The sequence below is a fragment of the Pteropus alecto genome, unplaced genomic scaffold (assembly GCF_000325575.1).
Source record: "Pteropus alecto unplaced genomic scaffold, ASM32557v1 scaffold57, whole genome shotgun sequence".
Classification (NCBI taxonomy): Eukaryota; Metazoa; Chordata; class Mammalia; order Chiroptera; family Pteropodidae; genus Pteropus; species Pteropus alecto.
Genome location: NW_006442508.1, coordinates 8,015,372 through 8,035,812, shown reverse-complemented (window position 1 = coordinate 8,035,812; position 20,441 = coordinate 8,015,372). Strand labels below are relative to the sequence as shown.

Below are 20,441 nucleotides of genomic sequence, written 5' to 3'. Positions count from 1 at the left end.
AAAAAGATCACATCATTCCCTTGCTGAAAAATCTCCAAGGGCTTCCTATCATTGTTAGAATAAAATCCAAACTACTTACATAGCTTATAAGGCCCTACGTGATCAGATGCTTTAATCCCCGCTATGTGCTCTTGTCTGTTCCCTCAGCCTGCAATGCTCACCCTAACCCTACTCTTCAATAGTTTGAGTTCTTGTCACTAAGATCTCAGTTTAAATATTATTTTCGAGAAGCTTCCCTTATTTGAATTCCCCATCTAAATAAGCACTTCTGTCCCTCACTTCACGGCACATTGGCTTCCCCGTACATCCTTTTATGAATGAATGTGAGATAATGGGGGCTATAACCATCAGAATAAATAGTAAGTATTAAAGGGAGGAGGACTTTTTTCCCACTCTCCTGAACTTTATTAAAGAAAAAGCAATGATAATAAATCTCTAGAACATAGTCAATTTTCTGGGATTCTTCCCTCAAAATGTAACATTTGATTTCTAAACACATGCCAGAGCGTACATGGTTCCCAATTGTACTAGGTAGATGAGAAGCTGAAATCCTAAAATGCTCATCTTCCAACTTTCTCCAGTCTGTGGTCTATCTTTGGATGGGCAATAATGGCCTGAACAGCTACTATGGCTTCGTTATTTTTGGCCTGTAGCTCTCTGAGCTCTTCTATATGCAGCCGTGACAGAATATGAGCACTTCCTTAAGAACTGCATTTGTTTTATAAGAAACACTCCTGTGTCAAAACCAGGAATATGGTTCTCAAAAGCAACAGGCAAGTCCTCTTTTGATTTGCTTTAGCAATTGCATCCTGTGTCAGTCGCTCCTGGAACAAAATGCAAATTGCCTTGTTACCAAGTATTCATCATGATGCTGAATCTAATGAAGATTAGCCAAAGCCATTACACCAGCCTTAAAGTCAGGATTATGTATATCCAAATTGATCAATGGCTCTGCATTTTAAGCTACATTATCAGCATTTTTGTATTAGCAGTTACCAAGTCCTTGTATTTTTCAGCATTATCTCCACGTTCAAGTCTAACAGCTAAACCAAAAAGCCAGTCACCTGCTTGTTGTCAGTTTTGAATCTTGAAAGGATAAGTAACATCTCTGAGATACTTTTCAAAGAATTTGGGCCAGTCACTGCTGTGGATGATTCTTAAATTACCTCTTTAATCAATTATGTAGTGCCTGATTTCTGATCTTCAAGCCAAACATTAACGTTTCTAAATTGTATTCATCTTTGTAGTTGAAGCCAGCAGGGTCGTGGTAGTGAGGAACTTCAGCTTGTGTGGGAATATAGTCCCTGCTTCTCACTCTGGACCCCCAGGCTTCTTCCTGGAGAGGAGAGGCTAGGAGAGGGAGGAGGACATTTTAAATGAGAAAAAAGATCCTTTTGTGATCCTGGTTTTTTTTTTTTTTATCATGTTGATTTCTTAACTTTTCACTTATTTACTCATCCATTCATTCAACATTCAACAAACTTTAGTTGAGTACTTATCATGTGTTAGCTGTTCTGGGTACTGGATACACAGTATATCAGTGCACAAGACAGACATGAGGTTTATATTCTATCAGGAGAAAAATAAAACAAAAATCACACTTTGGAAAGTGTTATAATAAAGAGGGATGTGATTGTCATTAGCTGGAAGGCTACCTTATAGGCAGCAGGGCAATTAAATGAAGTCTCTGATCAGCAACTTTCTTGCAGTGTATTGAGATTTTAACACACCTTTGCTGGGATGCACTTTCCTTATTGTAAGATGGGAATGATAATAATTATAGAAGCTATCTCATTGGGCTCTTGTGAGATTGTATCAGTTTTGCACATAAAGTCAGAAAGTGCCTGATATATAGAAAAACACTTAATAAATGTTAGTTTTTATTATTTTAAGCTGGGGACTCAGATTAGATATTTGGGAGGAAGAAATATTTACGCTGAGACCTAAAGGACAAGAAGGACCCAGACTTATGAAGATGTGGCCAGGGAAAACATTCTGGGCAGAGGAAACAGTGCAGACTCAGGTGGGATCCAGCACGGGGCAGTTCAGTGACTGAAACTGAGTGATCATGTGGGGATCTGGATTTTATTTCAGTGCCATGGGAAAGCAATGGAGCATTTCAAGTGTGAGAGTTTACTCAGTCTCATTAGGATCTTTACAAAGAATCACTCGGCCTGTAACGCAGAGAATGGATTTTTAGGAGTACAAGGATGGAGGAAGGGAGACCAGTCAGAGAAGGGGCGTTTCAGAGGTCGAGGTAAGAGACACAAGTCAAAGATAGTAGGAGTGGAGACAGAATGTGGATCGACTTTGTGTCGTACTTGATTTTTAAGCTTTCTATTCTGTTATTGTGCTTTTATTTTCCACTTTACAGACATTTTAGTAATATATATTCAGATACCCCAATTTTTCTATTGAATTCTTCAAAGCAGAGAGAGAATTGACTTTTATTACACGGGTATGTTTCATGAATTGTTCCCTAATATTTCTCCTTGAATTTAAGCTTTTTTATATTTCATTTCTTATCTATGGACTACTTATTTTTTCAAATTTCTATCCAATTATCAAAATACATTCATCAGTTTTCTTCATCTCTTTGATTTTGAAAAATCGTATAACAAGCTTTCTGTTTATTTCTTAAACTTGGAGTTTCACATGTTTCTGAATTCTTATTCATTAAAGTAGAATTCTACTATTCCACTACAATTCTGTAAGTGCTGCGTAATAAGCTGTAAAAGTTGATATTAACCTTATTTTTCAGGTATTCTTTTATATTCAAATCCATTTATTTTTCCATGTGCATTTAAAAAATATTTTCTCTTTATATTTAACATGCTCTCTACATTTAATTGGAATCATATTAAAATATTTTTAACATACACTTACACAATTATAAGTTAAAAAGGGAAACAAACATATAAAAATATTCAGTCCCAGAATTCAGAATTTACTTCTTAGGCACCCAGTCATCTGACGTCTGTTTATTTTTGTCTCCCTCCTTCCATTCTTTAGCCTGTAAATTCACTCTATTCAAGAATATACTGTAGTTCTCCATCTGTTCAATTCTGTTGTCAAAAGACCCCCAGTAATAAAGTTAAAATGAGCACTCAGCTGGTACTTACTATGGAGTAGGGACTGTTCCAAGCACTTTACATTTTTAATTCATATAATCCCTTCAACTCTAGAGGTAGGAACTATTATTATCTCCATTTTATAGATGGGTAAACTAAGGCACAGAAAGGTTAAATAACTTCCCAAGTTCTCTCAGCTACTAAGGGTAGAGGCCAAAGTTAGCCCCAGGCAAACTGCTCTACAGGCCATTCTCCAAAGCATTACCCAATATGATTTACAACTAAACAAATATACATAAAAATATATGTAAATAAATATATGTACTACATCTTTTATTGTTTTAAGTATTTTATATTTTTGTGGTGATTTAAATTGGATCATATTGTTCAGCTCATTATAATTGGCTATACAAGGATCCTATTGACTTTAATCTATTTTTCTTGCCATTAATCTATTTTTATACCTCCAGAATTTCTTTACCTGATTCCTATGAATTTTCACCTGCAAATAATGATGCATTTTTCTTTTTCTTGTATAATTTTATTAACATAAAATTTCCAAAGCAATATTAAATAATTGTGTTAATAGGAGTTAATTTTTAGGCCTGAAATTAAAGAAAATGTGCCTAGAGTTTCATTATTAGATCTAATTATATAAAAGTTTATTTTTATATATTTGGATATATTCATCTTGTCTCTGATGGGAGCAAACATTACCTTAATAATGGTAGGTATTATATAAAAGTTTATTTTTATATATTTGGCTATATTCATCTTGTCTCTGATGGGAGCAAATATTACCTTAATAATGGTAGGCAGATCTAAGATCTTCCCAAAAAACTTAAATTATAGTCCTTTGGCTAGAAGAGTTAAAATATATAAAATTTAATTCAGCTAAATTGGATTTGAAAGTATGGGACACCTAAGTGTGATTTCGATATCATAGGGAAAGCAAGAGCTCTTTAGATGAAAGTAATGCAGGACAAGTCAAATTTCTCCCAGTGCACCGAGAGAGGGTTCTTTGAGCGTAAGAAAGAATTCAAACGCACACCAAAGTTAGAGTCAAAAGAGAAGTTTTTTAGAGAAGGGGTAATGCTCTCTAGACAGAACCTGGTCTCCTCTCAAAGACAGAGAGTGAGAGTGCCTGAGAAAGACTCAGAGAGAGACAGAGAATGGAGAGATGGGGACAGAGAAGGACAGAGAAAAAGACACTGAGAGGGACCCCAATTGGGGAATTCATTTTATATATCAGTTAGTTTCTGTGAATTACAGTTTAAAACTTTGCCCATTTTCCTTTGACAGCGTGGACATACCGTGTGAAAGGTTAGGAGTATGTCGTGAGAAAAGGTAAATGCGTAGTGTGAGAGGCCTGCTGGCAATTCCTAGCCTGTGATCCATAGGCTCCCCATGGTTTCATCCATAGGGAATGAATAATTTTGTTTTGTGTAGGATGCCACTTAAAGACTCTGTTTTCCCTTCACAGTGTGGAGAAGTGGTTCTTAGCAATCCAGCAGTAATCTTCTTTTGGTCTGCAGGTTTCCTCAAGGTCTGATGGTAGGGCTGATCAATGTATTGCAGTCTCTGAATACAACTTGATTTAACATTTTAGTTTTGTTGCCTCCTCGCTACATTAAACGTAATTACTAGTCAACTATTTAGGACACTAATTCTCAAACTTGTGTGCACATTGGAATCAACTGGTAATATTTACAAAAGATACTGAGGCCTGGGTCCCACTCCCAGATAATTGATATAACTGGTTCTGGGTGCAGCATGGCCACTGGGAATTTTTTTAAAACACCCCAAGTGATTCTAATGTTTGACCAAGTTTTATAACCACTAGTTTAAGGAAGACCTTAAACCTATCCTCACACTGTGCAAATGCTGGTTAATAGGTTTGTATAGCCCACTGGTAAAATATGCCAGTGTGTACACCAATGTTCACAGCAGCATTATTCACAATAGCCAAAAGACGGAAACAACCCAGGGCCCATTGATGGATGTGAGTGGGTAAACAAAATGTGATATATACACAGTGGAATACTATTCAACCTTAAAAAGAAATAAGATTCTGATAGACACTACAACATGCATGGACCCTAAAAACATCATGCTGAAATAAACCAGACACAGAAAAGACAAATGCTGCATGACTCCACTTATATGCAGTTCCTAGAACAGCCAAATGTATAGAGGCAGACAGTAGAACAGAGGTTACCAGAGGTTGGGAGAAGGGTGGGTAGGGACTTACTGTTTAATGGGTATGGAGTTTCAGTTTGGGGATGATGAAAATTTTCTGGTAATGGATAGCGGCGATAGTCGTCCAACATTGTCAATATTCTTAGTGCCACTGACTCGTACACTTCAAAATGGTAAAAATGAAAAAATTTTTATGTTATGTATATTTTAGAACAATAAAAATTTCAAACAAAAAAAGTTGTCAGTGGGGCACTATGAGCCTTTTTCAACTAGTTTTAGAATGTTAATGTTAAGGAATATAATACAGAGTGGTTTAGTAATGGCCTTAATGGAGTTTGGCAGTTGTTTTCTCCCCGTCCCATTTTCAAGAAGGTAGTTTTTTTACTTTCCTAACAATTGCGAGCTGTTATAAAACATTCACACGTGTGCAGACAGGTAGAGGCATAAAGCTGAAAGCTGCAATCTGCTGCTGTGAAGGCCATTGTGTGTGGATCCTTTTGAAGCAAAGAAGAGAGGTGAATCTCTCTCACCCTCACACTTTTGATGTGCTCCTGCCTGGACTAAACATATACACACCAAACAAAACAGACATCGAAATCACTATTTTTATTAAGTGAGACGTTTATCGAGAGAAGGGTAATTTGTATTTGTCTTGATAATGTTTCTGGTGTTCCAAAGAGAAAGATGAATCAACTGAAACATCTCTCTTTGGTAAGAATTTTCGTGAGAAAAATGAGGCCATTTATAAACTGTCCTGTTTGAAAAAATAAATGCATCACAACGTCAAAGAAAGACCTTGATTTACTGTAGTCTTGATGATCTGCTTTAGCAGAAAAGAGGTGAGCTTTCTTGGCTTGGTTTTCCTATGCAAAATAATTGTATCATAAGTTCATATTGGATGCAAGTAGCAAATTATTAATATTCAGAATTTCTAAATTCTAAAAGATGTAGAGTCCAGGAGATCAAGAACTTGATAGGTTTTTTTTTTTTTTCTGAGGACTGCAAGGATGAATCTGTTCCAGGCTTCAACTCTAGTTTCTAGAGGTTTTCTGGCAATCTTGGGTATTCCTTGGCTTGCAGAAGCATTTCTACCATCATTTTCATGTTCATATAGTGTTCTCTCTGTGTGTGTCTGTGTGTATGTGTGTGTCTATGTTTGTGTCTGTGTCTCTGTCCACATTTCCCCTTTTAATAAAGACACCAGTCATATTAGATTAGGGGCTTTTTCTACTTTAGTATGACCTCATGATAACTAATTATAACTACAATAACCCTATAACATCACATTCCAAATAAGGTCATATTCTGAAGTACTAGGAGTTAGGACCTCAATATATGAATTTAGGGTGACACAATTCAATCCATAACACCTAGGGTATGGTCCTTATCCTTATGGTCCAAGATATCAGCTAGATAGCTAGTCATCACATTCATATTAAGGTCTTCTTAAAGGGCCTATCGTTGCACGTCCTTCTACATTAACTTAGATGTTTGCTCCGGAGGGTGTCTCAAAGCAGTCAAGCGTGGACAGATTCTGGTTCTGAGGTGGTCTTTGGAGAGCTGTACTCCTAAAGAGGGCACTGACCCTTTGTTAGCAGGGCACTGCTTTGTTAGCAATGCATCCTATTCAGAAATAAGGTCAGAGAAGCCTGGCTGAGGATTAAGGATGGAGAGAGGGAAGGTTGTTACTTCTCAGATCATTCCAGAAGCATTTTATGGAGAAGGGATTTCAGGAGATCTTACAGTATGATCACCACAATAAGTCTAGTAACCATCTCACCATACAAAGTTATTAGGATATTGTTGACTATTTTCCCAATGCTATACATTACTCTCTGTGGCTTATTTATTTTACAACTGGAAATTTATACCTCTCATTCCCCTTTACCTTTCTCATCCTTCCCCCCACCCCTCTCTGTTAGGCAACCACCAGTCTGTCCTTTGTATGTTTCTCTCCCTTTTGTAACGTTTCTTCTGTTGGAGGTTGTATTATTGTATGTTTGACTCCTCTAGATAATATGTTCCCAGAGAGTAAACAAACACCTTTTTAGGTGTGATAGGTCTCATAGAGATGGTGGTGGTGGGGATCCATAGTTTAAATCTCAGCTTCAATACTTATTAGCTGTAGGAATTTGACACCCTCCCTACACCTTAGTTTTACATTTGAAAAATGAGGTAACAATATTTACCTTTTAGTGGTGTCATGATCATTAAAAATAACAAATAAAAGTGCTTGGGCTATATAGTAGATGCTCAGTAATAATGATTATCTGCTATTTGTCAGTCTCTCTCCAGGGGCTAGCACAGGCATCTTGCAGAGTAAGTGACCAATAAACATTTGTTGCCCCAGTGAAAATTTAGATCACTATACTCATCTGGAAATTGATTATAATTAAAATAGCCATCACAGTACTATAAAATACAAGACATTGGAAAACAAATAATTATCAAATGGAAGTATTGTGGGAAGAAATAAATACATCTCATTTTAAAAGTAACACTCGAAGGACATAATAAGTACATATGTGTCCTTTTACAATCACAAGACTTCAATATTACCGATGGAATAAATAGGACAATATGGTTTGAGGAATTCCTTACATACAGGAGCCAGATCTGATTTGGACCTCTGATTGCAGGTCTGAGGGCAAATTCTTTCAAACACTGCTAGTGACAACCCAGGAAAGTACTCTATAAGAGAATTGTTAAGTGTAACCTTGGATGAGAGCAGATACTACAGCAGAAATTTTTTCCTATGATTTGGGGCTACATACCTTTTGGTGTCTGATCACAGGAAATGTCTCCCAAATCATTAAGCTCTCCCACACCTGAAATAATATTTTCATTGCTAACAGTGTAAGGTCAAAAGAACTGGGCGTCTGACCTATTTATGAGACGATATTTTCGAATCTCTAAAAAGAGGTTTTACATAGATATTTTTGAAGAGCAGCCCAGCAATAAACCCAAGATGGCTTGTAGCTATGAAATGCAGTATCTGATATTGGCCTCTAGACATCTTCTAAAGGAGTGCTGTTAACAGAAGTTCCTGTGAAGATGTTCTATAGCTGTGCTGTCTAATACAGTAGCCACTAGCCACATAGCTACTTATATTTCAATTTAATTACATTAGAATTCACTTCACTGATACACTATCAAGGGTAATTATAAAGCTATATAGTAATTCCCCTTTATCCACAGGGGATCATCAAAGACCCGCAGTGGATGCCCAAAAGCGCAGGTAGTACTGAATTACATATACACTATTTTTTCCTATACATACATACATTTTCACTTAAAGGAAGCACTTTATATATTCTCTAAGAGTAGTGCTTTACAGCACTACTCTTGTGCTTTGGGGCTATTAGTAAGTAAAATAAGAGGTACCTGAACACAAGCCCTGGGATACTGTGACAGTAGAAGTGATAACCCAGACAGTTACTGAGTGACTAAGGAGCAGGGAGAGTATACAGTATGCTGGACAAAGGGCAGGACAGAACAGGACACCTCGAGATTTCATCACACTGCTCAGAATCGCGTGCAATTTAAAACTTATGAATTGTTTATTTCTGGAATTTTCTAGTTAATATTTTTGGACCACAGCTGACCTCAGGTAATTGAAACTGAGGAAAGTGAAACCATAGATAAGCAAAGGAAGGGACTACTGTATTAATGAAGACCGTGTGGTATTGGTGCAAAGATAGACTAACCAACCTATCAAACAAAATAGAGTTGGGGAATAGGTCTGCAATGTATGGTCACCTGATTTATGACAACTGCAAGTGAGAGGAAATTATCTTTTAAATAAATATGTTAGATTAAGTAGATATCCATATAGAAAAAACTATATCTGGACCCACCTCTATATCTCATCATTCACAATAATCAGTTCCAAATGGATTATAGTTCTAAATAGCAAACTAAAACAGTAAAGCTTTTAGAGGAAAAGAGAAAGACTTTTCATAGCCTGGAGTAGGCATAGATTTCATAAATAAAACCATAAAACAGTCACTATAGAAATTGATAAATTGGAGTATTAAAATTAAGACATTTTCCTCAAAAGACACTATTAAAAGAATGAAAGAAATCCAGAATGGGAGGAAATATTTGCAACATATATATCTGACAAAGGATGCATATAAAAAAAAGTCCTATTATAATGAATAAACAAATTGTGGTATATTTACCCAATGGAATACTATTTAGTAATAAAAAGAAATGAATTACTGACACACGCAGCAACATGGATGAATCTAAAATACAGTTTGCTGAGTGAAAAAGGTCTTACACAAAAGAGTATATACTGTATGATTATAGTTATAGGAAATTTTGATCCAAGTAAAGCTAATCTATAGTGGGACAAAAATCAGAACAGTGGTTGCCTGCGAGAAAGTAGAAATGGAGATGGACTAAAAAGGACAGGGACATTGAACTCAAAACTCGTTATCTTGAAACTCAGCAAATGTACACTGAAGATTTATGCATTTCATTCCGGTTAAGTTTTCCATAAAAAAACCTTAAATATTGAATTCTAGTTAATGACAGACATGCTAAAGTATTTAGATGACATGTATTGCTATCTGCAAATTAGTTTGAAATGCAACAACATTAAGATGAAGAGGATAGAAATATAATAAAGTTTTATGAAATGTTAATGGCATTATGCGTGTTTACTGTAAAATTCTTTAAACTTTCCTAAATATTTGAAATTTCTTATAATCAAATGTTAGGAAAAATCAAATGAAGACACAGCTCAGAAAAACAGGCAAAAAATTTAACAGACACTTCATTCATAAAGTTATTTCTAAATAACCAATAAATACATGAAAAGATACTCAACTTCATTAAGCATCAGGAGGATACAAATTAAAATCACATGAGACACAACTGTCACCCACCAAAATGTCCAAATGAAAAAAGATGGAAAAATGCTGATGAGAATAGAAAAACTGGAACTCTCGTATGTTGTAAACAACAGTGTAAATTTGTGCAAACACTTTGGAAAACTGTTTAAAAATATGTACGAAATCTGAATATGACACAATCTACAATCTAACAATTCCATTTCTAGGTATATAGCCAATAGAATTGCATTCACCACTCATCATGTTCCTCAAAAGATATTACAATGTTCATAGCAGCAATATTTTTAATAGCTCCAAATGTAGACTACTCCAATGCCTATTAACAATTGACTGGATAAATAAATTCTGGTATATTAACACAATGGAATGCAATACTGCATTCTCGTGAACAAATTGTAACTATAGCCAAAATACTGATGAACCTAATGAACATAATAGTGAGTTAAAGAAATCAGATACAAACGTGTATGCACTGTAATGGTTCCATTTATGTAATGTGCAAACAAGAATGCTACTCTACTTACTATGTACTATTATAAGTCAGCATGGTGGATAACCCTTGCACAGAATGGAGTGGTTTGTGATGAGAAGGAAACACTTCTAGGATATTGGTTATGTTCTGTTTCTTAAGCTTGTTGCTGATGAGATGTTTGCGAAATATCAGCAGGCTAGTCATGTATGGTTTGTGAACTCGTCTATAGGTGTGAATATTTTAATAAACAGCACTCACTGCCAGAACCTATGGACAATAAGAGGCCACAGAAGCATTTGACATTTGAGAGACTTGAGAAGGATTTGAGCCATGATCAGCTTTGCATTAGGAAGATTAATCCTTGGCTTTACAGAGGGTGCAAGGAGAGGAGTTAAAGGGCAGTTCATAGAAGTAATCCAGGCAAGCAGTTATGAAGGCCTGAATTAAAAGTAGGACAATAGCGTTCAAAAGGACAGAGTGTAGTAGATGGCAAAAACACAGAACTTGGGGCAGGTCACTAAATTCCCCTGTGCCTCTGGTTTCTGCACTTGAAAAATATTAACAGTACCTATTCCACTGACGATTATTTTGATGATTTAATAAGTTAAGGTACAGGGGATTTAGTGATTGTTTTTTAAAAAACAATTCTTATTGCATACTAATGCAGAGCTAAATATAAGGTATTAATGTTAGAAAGCTTTAAGAGAAATATCTTAATTTGGCATGGTCAATGGAAGTCTCCCTGCCCAACTGGGGCAGTGTGGGACAGAGGGTAAAAGGCAGAGGTTAGGAATGATACAGAACGGGTCAGAATCTGGGCGTGAAATAGCCTTAAGATGCCATGCGTGAAGGGTTAGGACTCACTCTACACAGCAGCCTCCAGCTAAGGACAAACACAGGCGTTCCTTCTGCTGTTCCCCACCCTAAGCAGAGAGGTGAGGCCGGAAAAAGTACCAATGGGACACGAGCTTTCCCGGGCTTACCAATTGGGAGCGCACAGGCTGGGTCCCATTCGGTGATTGGCTGACCGCATCTTCCAGAGTTCTCGCGGCTGTAGGGAGAAGTGTCAGAACTCTCGCGAGGGTGCAGAACTCTTCTTCCGGCGCATGGTTACCTCGTGCGTCCGCTACAGGTTGTTTCCCTGCGTCTGGTTCCTGGGACACCTGGAGGCCTCCACCGAATCTCAACTCTGAGCTGTGAGCCCTGGAGGGCCGGTGGGCGCGGCCAGGGAATTTGATCAGCCTCAGGCAATGAGTCGCCTTTCTTAGAACGCGAATCCGCCGTGCCAGAGGCCGAGGTGAGGCGCGGCCCCGGCTTTGGGTTCTTTTAGCCACAGGAGCTCGGGCTTTACCACGCGCTCAACTGCCATCTCTTCTGCAGGTGCGGAGATTGGCCGTCAGAGCGGCTGTGCTGCCACTTGGTAGATGGAAGCCGTGGTAGTAAAACGTGACCCAGTTAGACTCTGCTAGGTGCTAACTCTCATGCCATCTGTGTTTAAGGGTTTGCAACTTTGAATGGGACGTTTGAATTAAAAATAGTGGGTGAACGGTGGTTCTATTGTTAACACACTTTCTAGTGCACGCAATGCAGTATGATACTATGCGTAGAGATTAACTGCCTTGCTTAAACGAGCAACTCCTGGTGTCCCAGCCAATTTCTAGCTCATGCTTTTTGTGCTAATTTACAGTGAGTTCAAGTGGGGATACTGTCACAGTTTGTTTCTAATGCAGACACTTAAAGCAACCTTATACATTTCCCAAAAAGGTAATGCAGATTCCGCCAGTAAAGAAGCATGTCAAAATATATTGAATTCTTCCCCTTGGCAAACAACATAAAAGTATTTAATGCTAAAAGTCTTGAGTCCGAGACTGTTAGCACTGCCAAAAAAAGCGGAGGGGGGCATGGGAGGAGGGAGGTGCGGTGCAAACGGAGATTGGGGAAAGAATATTTAACCCTGTAGATATCTGAATCTTCATGTAGCTTTCATTGAAAATAACAGGTATTCGCAGAGATACGGAGAAATTGAAACCCTTGTGCATTGCTGGTAGGAATGTGAATGGTGTGGTCACTGTAACAAATGGTTTGGTGGCTCCCCCCAAAATTAAAGAGGTATCATATGATTGGGTAATTCCACCTGGTATACACCCAGAAGATTTGAAGGAGGGACTCAGTAATTTGTACACCATTGTTCATAAGCAATTTTATTCCCGATAGCCAAAAGGTAGAAACAACCCAAATGTCCATCTAGAGATGAATGGATAAACAAAATGTACTATGTACATACTGTGAAATATTATTCAGCCTTAAAAAGGAATGAATACCTGTGACAAGGTTCAAGGTGAACCTTGAAAACATTATGTTAAATGAAATAAGCCAAACGATAAGGACCAGTACTGTAAGATTCCACTTATATGAGGTGCTTAGTGTAGGCAAATTCATAGAGGTTACCAGGGGCTGGAGGAGAGAAGAATAAGGAGTTACTCTTAAATGGGCATAGGATTTCAGTTTGGGATGATGGACAAGTTCTGGAAATGTGATGGTTGCACAACATTGTGAATGCAATTAATGCACTGAATTAAAGAGTTATATGATCACTTTAAAAATGGATAAAAGGATAAATTTTATGTATATTTCACTACAATAAAAGCCAAAAAACAATACTCATCAATAGATACAATCTAAAGTCACAACCAGTCATTAGAAAACCTTGTTAATTTTAATTCCAGTGTCTGCATTGTACAACCATAATTTGTGAAAACCTTTTCAAACTTTGAGAACTAAAAGAAATTTGGGTTCAAAGTTTAAACTCTGAATATACTAGGTAGTATTTGCAGGATGAATATGGATAACAATACTTATGTGTTAGAATTCTTAAGGACACAACTACACAATGTATTATATAGACTGGAGACATTATCGGCATCCACTCATTATATATTTGGAAATAAAGTATTTTGGTATTTTGTATTTAAGCCTCTCTATTAAATCAACAGCAATAGAAAAACAGCCAATATAAGTGGCTGCTTAAAATGTTATTAGATTGTATCTGTTTAATCTTAGGGTGTTGGGGGGCAGGGGGCAGGTAAATGCTCCCTGCACAAAGTTAATGTATTTCAAGTATCAATTTCCTATCCATCTAACCAGTGAGAAAATGCTGATTTATTTTCTCCCCTTTCGTATGTGGGAAATAGAAGGCATTAAAGCTGAGATGGAATGCTGCTGAAAGCTTCATCAACTTCTCTAAAGATCATTTGCACTCTTGTTGTAATTTTGACTAATTTTTCATGTGTGGTTTGTGAAATCAGAGGACTGATTGTTGCCAGGACATATTATAATATGCTTCAGCTCACCACAACAGGGCTTTCAAGGTCGCCAGCTAACTTTGTGAGTAGATGTAAAAAAGAATTATTCCTTTTTTCACATAAAAATGAGTGGCCATTATTTATAGTAAAGAATTCAGATTAAACTTTATGTAAAGTTAAATAAATCTGCAAGTGAGAAACTTGAAATGTTAAAAGTAGTTTATGGTGACGAAGTAATGTCAAGAACAAGAGTTTTTGACTGGCACAAAAGGTTTAAGGAACATACAGATGATATCCATGATGATGCTTTAGTGGCCATCCAGTCACCCATAGAACATATGAAAACACTAAGGAGGTCAGAAGTTCAGTATGCTCAAATAGCCAATTTACTAAGAGAAATGACTGAAAAGTTAAATTTAGGTAAGGAAACAGACTAACTCTGAAAGAAAATTTGCACGAGAGTAAAATTTCTGGCAAGGTTATATCTCTTGCTACTGTGATCGATGATTATGTAGAGCCAAACCAAAATAGAGCTACACAAGAACCTGCCACTTGGGTGTATATTCAGGGCACAATCACAGTTTTGTTTCATGGGTCTTGGAGAAACTTGAGGCTGTATCTAAAATGAGCTGAGCTTCAAACATTTTTTACTGGCTTTGTAGTTACATGATTTAAGCAGAGTGCAACCTGTTGAGTGTGATAAAATAGAGAACACAAAGCTAGAAGTTTATTGGGAGAAACCTGTTTCCTCAGAATGAGAACTAACATGGAGGCATGTCTACCTTATTTCTTCAAGGTGGGTTCATCTGAATTAACAATAGTTTACCTACAGGCTTGGAGTTAAACCTTAAACTAGGAGCTAGCAATTAGTGTCACTCTATATGGAACTATATTAAAAAAGGATAAGAGAGTAGCCACTTTTAAGCAAAAATGTTTAGACTTGTAACAATGAAAACTTCTTTTTCTTGTGGAAGATTGAGCTCAGATGTTGGAAAGAGGTATGCAAGTCTGTCAGCAAGAAGGAAGTAGAAGAGGCTGTAAGGAGTGATGAGCAGTCCATATAAAATACACTCTCCCCTTCTATCTATATCCTTCACCCCCTAAAAAAGGGAGGACCTGATTTTGGTCAAAACCTCACAAAGCTTTCTATTATTTTTGTACTCTAACTCTCGATTTTAAACATTTTTTATTTATAAACTGCAGGTTGGAATTTGGTGTGAAGGGTAAACGAATAGGGCTGAGTTTTGATCCTTTCATCAGGAGAATGAAATTCCATAGGTTGAGAATGGTTTCCACATTTTCCATGTACTACTGAGTGTGGTGGTTATATCTTAAGCTTCAGTTCTAATAGGCATTAATCAAAGGGAAGGCATTATCTTGAATATTCATGAGACCATAAATAGCTTCAAGTACATTATGGTCAAATGGGTAGTTTTGCTGAAACATTATTTAAAAAAATTGATAATTCATGTCAAAGTTGATATAGATATGGTATGCTTATACAGAAGTAATAGGTGAAAATGGTTTCACACAAAAGAAATTTTGATAAACCTAGAAAATAATGCAAAAAAAAGATTTTCAGATATCTTTGTCCATGAACATTAGCATTTTAGCTAAGGAGCCAGTCGTATCATGCATTGTTTCTTCCTATAAGAATAAATTTTGTTTGACAAGTTTGAACTCATTCAGAAACTTGAATTCTTTGCCCGTTTCCTTCCTAGTCTTTAGTATGAAGAGGCCATCATTTAGTATTGATATTGTTGCAATCTAGATACATCAGAATTACAATATATAGGACTTAAGGCAGAGCCCTGTGGTAGTGACCCTGAGAAGGCTAGTTTTATTAGTTATACTATTTGTTTTTTTTAAAGCCTCCCAGAAATTCAAGTTTACATTTCATGGAACATGAGCCAAAACTAATTGAGGTTGATTTTGGAAAAATTGTCTCATTTTAACAGTCTGTATTACCTCTGGGACACTGCTGGCCTAAGCTGTATGGCCCACAGGCGAAAATTATGATAATTAGAGTAATTCTATTGTTTCTGTTACCAAATTTTTACAACTTGAACTTTGAATGTTTTTGTACCGTGTAATAAAATTTATTAAAAGCATATATAAGTAACTGATATTCCAATTAACCATAAGTTGACTTGTTTTGATGTTTTCTTTGCTAATCCTCCATATTTTAGCCACATACATGTTCATGCCTCTCATGCTTTAAACCTAAATAAATTTCAACTTCACTGCCATACCTCTGAAATTTTTTGAATTGACTAATCAGTAGATAAGACCTATCCCTACCTACCTCACCCGTAAGGCATTAATAAAAAGTGTAGGAGGCAGTGTGGTGTGGTGAGGTTCCAGCTCCAACTTTGTGACTTAAGATTTCTGTTACCTGAGTTTGCTGTAACAAATTACCACAAACTTGGCTTAAACAACAAATTTATCTTCTCACAATTCTGGAGGCCAGACGTTAGAAATCAGTTTCTCTGAGTCGATCAGTATGCTCCCTTGGGGGCCTGGGGAGGCCCCGGTGGCATAAGTGGGGAGGGATGCTGTGTTCCTGGAATCTTCCAGCTTCTGGCCTCAGCTTGAAGTTGCATCACTCCAACCTTCAAGGCCAATGTCCTGCATGGAATCTCCTCTGCCTTCCTCTTCTAAAGGCACTTGTGATTGGATTTAGTGTCCACAAATTACCCAGAGTAATCTCCCCATTTCAAAACCCTTTATCTAATCACATCTACAGAGACCCTTTTTCAAATAACATTTATAGGTTCAAGGTTAGGACTTGATATCTTTAGTGGCTATTATTCAGCCTACTATATCATCTCTAGGTTTAATAGGTTTTTCTATAAAACAAGGTGGTTACATCATATAATCTCTGGAAGTGTACCGGCAATAAAAATTTTCTGCAGTAATGAAAATGTTCTATATCTACTGTCCAGTACAGTAGACCCTAGCCACATGTGGCAAATGCAACTGAACTGAATTATTTTGATTTAAATAGCACATATGACTAATGGCTGCCATCTTGGACAGTGCATTTCTAAATTCTTGACTCTCTCAAGCACCTTTAAAAATTTCCATTTTCCCCCCAATGTTTTGCCCCCGGCTATAAAACTACTCACAGCTGTCACTTGCTATTGTTTAGTGTAATGGACTTCCAACTTTTTAGCCAAAACCCTTTTACCAAAAAAATTATTTGGAACACCAAAGTATAAACAGGGCTGCACTGGTGAGGCTGGGTGATGGGAAAGGGAGGAGGATCTGTGGCAGATTCAGGGGTTCCGCCTGTTCGCGGATCCCAAGTAACTCAAGGGGCAAAGAACCACCACTAGGCTCAGTAGAATGGAGGCATTTATGAAACAGTGGTTATTTTTGGAAACCATGTGCTAGAGACTTAAGTCAGACTTTAACACTTGTAGTTTTACATCTCTCATCTTGACAGTAGTTAGAAAACATTGTCATTTTCTTGGCCCATTTTCACTTTCTTTAGACCACTGTTTATGTGGTGTCTTATGCCTTGTTCCACCAGAACAACTTTATTTGTACCCTGTTAAGGCTTTATGACTGTTTTCTTTCAATTCACAGCACTCAGCTAAGGAAACCTCACAGGCCTTTACACTGGAAGCTGCTATCAATGGATCCATTGCAACCAAATCCAGATTTTTGTCTTTGTTCACTTTTCACAATACCTAGAATAGTACTTGGCCCATAGTAGATGCTTATTTACTAACTAAAGCTAGCATTTTAGTAGTATATAAATACCAAATACCAGTACTGTCATTGTTCCGATATTACAAGGACCAGTTTATAAAAATGATCCTACAGTACAACCAACAAATGACACTGAGTGCTTACCACTCACCAGGTATTAGATGTACTATGTATAAACTCGGCTTAATAACTACGATTACCAATGTACAGATAAACTAAAACTCACGTGGGTTTATGGCTTAAGTTTAAATGTTTAGAGAAACTATGCCAGGCACTTGGCTAGACCCTAAGAATATGGTGAGAACCAAGATGGACTTTACCTGTAATAGTCCAGAGCTTGCAGAATGTAGAGGCAGAGGACAGTCAGGCAAGTACACAAACCACAAAATCTAAGTATAAGGCCATTATAGAGCGCTATAGAAATCTAGAACAAAAGCACTTTTGTGTGGGAGTTTGAGGAGGGTAGGAAGGGGTTGATAGTTACAGAAAATGGGAAAGTGTGGTGGGGAGCATTCTAGCTAAGAGTATTTGGAGCCCTGAGGCCAGAAAGCAAGCTGCCATTTTTAGCAGAGTCTAAAATATCCACTGTAGCCCTGCGTATATTCTTACAAAATCTTCCCTTTAAGGTCACTTCTCTGCAGTTCTCATTGCTTTTCCCCAATACCTTTAAACCCATCCTGCCTCAGAGCCTTTACACTTGGCTTTCTCTGCCTTAAATGCTTCTCATCCAAATGTATGATCAATCACTGCATCTCGGCTCCTTCAGGTCTTTTGTATTCGGTTCACTAACCAGCCTTATCCGAAATGCCCTCCACTCACGAGGCATATATAGGTACTTCCTATTTCTCTTCCCCTTTTTCCTCTCTAGCAACTATGGCCTGCTAACATATTTGAATATATTACCTAAAGAACTTAAAAGGCTGGAATTTACAAAATGGAATATAAAAAAAAACAATGTTATGAAATAAGCATTAAGAATGACTCCAAGGTGAATATTAAATACCTTTATTTAAGACTTCTGGAAAATGAAGTGTCTGTAGACAGAGCTAGGCAACGGGAAGAACTTCTAGTACATACTGGGCTGTTCATCTTGCTGCCGTCACATTTCTTCTCATATGAAAATTTTCCCCCATCATCTCTAGTACTTACATATTCTAATAATCTAGCACCACTATGTCCTTTATATTCCTTCTTACAGCTCAAAAAAAATTTTTAAAAAGCTACCTTTGTACCAAATTTTGGAGAACTTCTATAGGTCTATGTAAATACTGTAAAGAGCTTATATTCTTAAATAATAGCTCAACTACAGTCTTTCCCTCCAAAAGCTGACTTAATCTGTTTAAATATTTGTCATACCAGGATACCAAATCTCAAGAGATAAGTGACTTTCCAGCAGTCACATCCAAAAAGTTACATATGAAGCTTATTCAGGGTTATAAATGTGACAGGAAATCAAGTCATGCACTATCCTGTTGCTTTACCTGTAAAATGAGAATAGCAGTGACTTCAAAGAGTTGTGAGAATTAAGATGAAAATAAAGCAACTGTCACACTGCTCTTCACAAGTATTGTGTTTCTGCTCTAACTCCTGTGAAGGTGCATGGACAGATGGTTGCTACAAGTTATACATTTGTGTTATAAACTGTAGAGTGACAGATCAGTTAAAATACCAGCACCACAGCATTCCAGCTTCAATGGCTTCTATCTGTAGTTTTCAACCTGTAAAAAAAGAAACAACCGGTTTCTAAGTGACTCTTTAAACAGAAAAACACTTTGAGGTATGTTCTTTTCAGTTTGTCTCACAGGATGTCCAGGGAAAGCCTCCTATACACGTGTTCCATCATTTGGATGTTTTCCACCTTCAAAGATAACCAAAGTCTCCAAATTCCCTTATCTAGTTGAAAACACTGGATGGTATACCCGGAGGAGTTTAAAAAACATGCCTGAAGATATTATCAAAGCTAAGATTAAATTTAAATTTATCACTTTGCTATAAACTATGTAAAAATATTACAAAGCTGCTCAAACAGAAAGGAATTTTCTGGTTCAGCTGTGACTCCAGACAGGATCCAAAGAGGAGTTTCACAATCTCTTCTCTGGGTTTTATGGAGACTTATTTTACCCTTCTGTGTTAGCCTCTTAAGGCACTGCGTCAACCTTAAAAGGGCACAGGAAAGGGCGATTTGGGTTTATAGGGTTCTCTACTGTTTCCTACACTACCGTTTCGTCAATATCCCGTGGATCTCAGCAGTTTCTTTAATAAGTCTGAAAACCCAGCAGAAGCAGATGTCTACTGGGTGGTGCCCGTGACCGTAAATTTCTTTTGTGTTAAGGAAGAGCCTGATTCCGGCCTTTGCACCAAACCCGCGCCCGGGAGTCGCCATTGGCCACGTGCTGGGGGCCTTGGTCATTTCATTTCCTTCAAGAACGGGAACATACCAGCGCTTGAAATTTAGGCCGCTGCACCCCGCAGACGTTGGCGACAAACTCCCCAGGCCCAAGGTCGGTCCGCGAAGAGCCCCCGCAGGCAGAGCGGCCGGACCCCTACAAAGCAGCCCCGGCTGCGCCCTGGAGAAGCAAAGCGCAAAGTTGTTACCGCGCCGGGGCCCGCCCGCGGGAACCCCCGTCCCCGCGCCTCGGCGCCGTGTCTGTGCCTCGCCGGCCCCGGGACGGGCACGGCCGCCCGCCCCCCAGGGCCGCCGAGGGCTGCTCTGCCCCTCGGTTCTGGCCGCCGGGAGCAGCGCAGCTCCGGGCGGGCAAAGCTTGAGGGGACGCGGGGCGAGCCCAGCCCCGCCCGGGCCCGCGGGCCCCCCGGGTGA

General features: G+C 38.0%; 1 long non-coding RNA gene, 1 other non-coding gene and 1 pseudogene across 2 annotated transcripts; all 3 read right to left on the bottom strand.

Moving 5' to 3' along the window:
• Positions 1-398: 398 nt before the first annotated feature.
• Positions 399-11,901, bottom strand: LOC102886199 (annotated as a pseudogene).
• Positions 11,902-18,612: 6,711 nt separating this feature from the next.
• Positions 18,613-20,431, bottom strand: LOC107196436. The gene is made up of 2 exons (XR_001517831.2): positions 20,062-20,431; positions 18,613-19,341 (listed from the first exon to the last, which is right to left on the bottom strand). It is a non-coding gene; the product is annotated as an uncharacterized LOC107196436 (long non-coding RNA).
• Positions 19,671-19,792, bottom strand: LOC112471604. The gene has a single exon (XR_003043351.1). It is a non-coding gene; the product is annotated as a small nucleolar RNA SNORA26 (small nucleolar RNA).
• Positions 20,432-20,441: the final 10 nt, after the last annotated feature.